Source organism: Heliangelus exortis, chromosome 6 (genome assembly GCF_036169615.1).
Source record: "Heliangelus exortis chromosome 6, bHelExo1.hap1, whole genome shotgun sequence".
NCBI lineage: Eukaryota > Metazoa > Chordata > Aves > Apodiformes > Trochilidae > Heliangelus > Heliangelus exortis.
The window spans coordinates 3,274,926-3,279,490 of NC_092427.1; the positions used below are offsets into that span (position 1 = coordinate 3,274,926).

General features: G+C 41.3%; 1 long non-coding RNA gene across 1 annotated transcript; it reads right to left on the minus strand.

Moving 5' to 3' along the window:
* Positions 1-302: 302 nt before the first annotated feature.
* Positions 303-3,729, minus strand: LOC139797250 (uncharacterized). Its single transcript, XR_011726369.1, has 3 exons — positions 2,769-3,729; positions 876-971; positions 303-544 (listed from the first exon to the last, which is right to left on the minus strand). It is a non-coding gene; the product is annotated as an uncharacterized lncRNA (long non-coding RNA).
* Positions 3,730-4,565: the final 836 nt, after the last annotated feature.

Below are 4,565 nucleotides of genomic sequence, written 5' to 3' on the forward strand. Positions count from 1 at the left end.
TCATTGCTTCTGTGCTTTAGGTATAATTATTTTTTATTTTTTTTTTTACCTTTCTCAGTGTTATTTCCTCCCCATAAAATTATACAAAAATGGTCATCACTGAGCCTGCTGAAAGGACCGGCCAGTGTACATTGCAGAGAATAACCTTAATATTTAGAGAAAAAAATAAAAAAATATATAAAGACCACACTTCTTTTAAAGATCTTGCTCTAAACAAACTGAATTATTCATGCATAGAATTGTACAGCATTAGAACACCTGTTTTCAATCATGCATAATGTAAAATCACTCATTACCTCACAAGAGCCTCTACATCTCCAGCAATCAAATGGCATTGAAACAGCAAAACAGGTGCTTGGCAGGTGGATCCAAACAGATGTTTGGAGCTTGCTTGTCTTTTCTTGTACAGGTGTGGCCATCTTGTTTTCAACGGCATAATTGCTATTTGAATAGGTGATATTTAATTCTCACGTGCTTTAATATTTATTTTTGCTCCTTCCATTCCTTTCCCCACTCTGCGAGCTGCACGGGCTGGGAGCAGCCCCTGAGATGTGTGAAATTAGAAAGACAGATTAAGTGTGGTTTCTTTTCCTTGGACCTTCAGCCCACAAATCCTCACCCAGGAAACTGTCTCTTTTCCTAGACAACTTCTGCAAAACCACTGCAGAGACCTCCATGCTCTCAGCTAGGGGCTGAGGTGCCTTTCCTGAAGGATATTTGAATGTTGGGAGCTCTGAGATAGGATAAACCTTCATGGAAGTAATTCAGACCTGGGAACGGAGAAGATCTCTGTATGTTTTTCCAGGATTCAATGATTTAAATGTGACTTAAACCACCAGCCCCTCAATGTTTTAAAGGAGTGATAAATTACAAACCTTGGCTCTGCTTCTGCCTGGGCTCCTCTCTTTTGTGTGGGCACAGAGCAAGTGGCCTTTGGTAAGCCAGCCCTTGGAGGTGCCACTCTGCAAAAGCTGCAGAAAGCACTGAATCTGCATGGTAAAAAAATAATTTAAAAAATTATATTAAAAAAACAAACCTTGGAATTTCCAGAAAATGAATCTATAGTGACCAGAAAGTCCTTTGGTTGGCCGAAGCAGACATCTTCTCCCTCTTACTTCAATTTCCAGCAGCAAGGTGACAAACCATTAAAAACAGCTTTAAAATTGGCACCCATCTAGCATCTTAACCAGCTCAAGAACCAACAAACCATGGAGGCAGCTTGTCCCCGGGCTGCATTTGCTCCTCCTCGTTCAGCACCCTGGGGACAGAAAGATAAACATGGGGTGCAGTGACTCGCATCACTGCTTCACACAGGTGGGTTAAGAGCAAAATTATTTTTGTGGTTAGCATGTAGTGCTGGTAGGGTGTAAACAACACCTTGCTCTATGCCAAGGTGTTGTGTTTTAGGGACCAGTTCAGTAAAAGTCTTTGGACCACAGTTTGCCACCATGGGATTCACTCTGATCCCCCTGGCAGTGGTTGACTCAGAATTGGTGTGCCCTAAAAAGATGTCCTCCAGCTCCATGCAGAGGAAAATCAGTGTCTGGATTGAGTCTAGTACATGATCAGAAGGAAAATGTTCTTCCTAGGTAGGTGAAGAGCATCCAATAATAACAGGGGAATATTTGATTCAGGATGGCAGCAAACTTCTCTCTGGAGGCAAGGAAATGTAGACTAAATTTTTTTGTCTAGTTTTTGTGTATCACAGTCCACTATTTAAAGGCAGTCACATAGGAAGCTAAGAAAAACTTGTTTTGTTTAAATATTAACTATCAGGAAGAAATTCTTGACTGTGAATGTGCTGAGCCCTTGGCCCAGGTTACCCAGAGAAGCTGTGGCTGACGGGAGGGAGGGACTGGATGAGTCCCTTCCCAGCCCAAACCAGTCTTTGATTCTATGAAATTACATTACTCAGACATCACAAAGGTATGACTGATATTAAGGAGCTAACTCTACACAGTGCAGTCTGTTTCTCTAGGTATCAAAATGGCATCTCCCTTCCATCTATCATGAAGGCCATCAAAGATCTCATGATGTTCAGCTACTCAGTATTGTATAAGGGAACATTATTACAAAGGATTTATTTCCTTTTGTTAGTTTGCACGGATAAATAAATAGATAAAGAGATCCTTGACTGGAGCATCCATAGTTCCTTCCTTTCCTCCTCTCCTCTACCTGGCTGTGAAGCCTGACACTGCTATTAGGTCCCCCCTCAGCTAGATTGATATGCTGGAAGCATACATACATATTAAATATATATATACATAAAATACTGAAGGTGACAGTAGCAGTACCAATGGAATAAAGTCAGCATCAGTTCTTATGCAGAAAGAAAATAATTTGAGCTAAGATACTAATTCATTTATTCTGCCTCAGTATACCATAATAATCACCTGGATTTTTCAGTGGCAGATATCTCATTTTCCTGTAAGCATCTCTCATTATTTCCAAGCAGGAACAGTGGGGAAAAAAAAAACCAAAAAATGGGAAATTAAGGGATTTATTCTGGATTTACATCAATGAAATAGGTGCTCTGACACCAGAGTACTAGGAACACTTAATGAATCTCTCTTGAACCAAGTATGACAGGATCTAGATGACACAATTACCTTAACAAGTCGAGTACCAAGACTGATAACGACAGATAAATTTGTACATGCTTCTGTCTCCATTGCTCACAGCCACAAAGTACATCGAGCATTAATTCATGTGCTTATTCAAGTGTAGCAATTAAAATGTCTAGAAATCAGAGGAAAACCAACCCAAACCTCTAGGTACTGCTTACCTGAGCTCATGCTGCAAATAAGAAACTCCCCCAGAAATGCCCAGTGCCTGTGGTGGCCTCTCTGTACCCTCTTTCACATCAGTCCCTCAGCCCCCTCCTGGGTGAGCACATGGATAGGAGGCTCCATTCCCAGCTGAGCAGCTGAATGAAGACAGGTTCCAGAAAACCTTCTTTAGAAACATTTCCTTTGAGACTGAAATTCTTGTCTTTCTGGGTCAGATATGTGTGATTTCTAATGGAACAGAATTCACTTCAAACGGCAGATTGGCACAGAGTTAAGAAAAGATGAACCAATGGATCCAGGATGAAATTAAAGCTCAGTAAACACTTCCCAGATCTCGTTTGGGAATAATTTCTGAACTTTTTTTCTTCTTTTTCTAGCAGGAAATATGAACTCTTACATTTGACAGCACATGTCCATCTCAGCAGCTCTGGCAGAGCCTCGGCATCTACAGACATCCCCCACTGCTCCTCCTTTGACCTCCCATCCAGCCCCAGGTGCTGGAGCTCATCTTCATCCCTGGATGAGGTGGGTTTTTTATTTTATTTTATTTTTTGTAACAATTGCACAAAGGGCTGTTTGATCTGAAGTGCTGCCTTCAGGAAACAGAACTGCTCTCCTCCTCCTCCTAAGAACTTTTGACCACTTTTTGCTGCAGGATCTTTTCCCACATCCTTGTCTCCTCCTTCAAAGGACATGGTGCTGCTCTTCCCTTTGACACCCCATCACCAGCCATGCTGTTTGTCTTATGATGGGTCCATGCAGTTTTTCTCAGCTCAATCTTTCTCTTCATGCCTGGTATTTAGTTGGTCTCTCAGCTGATCACAGAGGCAGCATGGCTTGGTCTCTCCAGGATGCTTCTGATCAATTTTCTTTTCACATGAAGCATGAATTATTAACAACCACCAGGCACTCAGAACCAACACACTCCCCAAATTGCCCACAGTCTACCAAAAAAAAAAAAAAAAAATCTAAATAAAGTAATAGCTCCAACATTTATCCTCCAAAGACTGGTAAGAGGGGGCTGTGTGAAATCAAGGTGGAAGGGGAACTCCTGAGATAAAGAACTCATGAAGAACTTCTTTTTCATTTATGGGCCAGTGGCAGCATTTTGTTGCCTAAGGCCTAAAAATTCATTTAATATTGCTGTGAATTTTAATTCACCAAAACTACAGCCATATTGTTTTTCTCAGAGAGATGTTACAAGGAGTTTATGAAGTGTAAGGAGAAATTAAAAAGGTTTTGCCCAGGTGAGAAGAGCTGTTTGCATCCCACTGACCTGAGAACTGCATCCAGCAGTCTCTTTGCTCAGCTGGGCAGGCAGCACACCCATCCCATGGTGTCAGCAAAACCAATATCTTACAGGTCTGTCTGGGATTTCCTTTTGATGTTAGTAGATGGTCTTCCAACACAAGGAATCAGTTTGGCAAGACACGATTTTCACTCTTAGAAAATCCTCAAGCTGGAGTTCCATGGGATTTATTTTTTTATTTCTCCTTGTAATTTTCTGTAGTGGGTGGTGTGGGGAGATGAGATGGCAACAGATGAAATAGATGAAACCTTGTGGCTGGGGTTCACACGTTGCAACTCAATTACTACCACCCAAACCTTGCTTTCATCCCCTGAAATAGGAAATATTTTAATCAGTGTAAACTTGCTTTGGTATTATGCATATTGCTGAAATACAGTTTACTGCTTCCAGCAAGCAAAACTGCAAATCATCCAGAGAAACAAAGAACATGGCAAAATTTAGGCACTGCCCCCCATTTAGGAGGTTTG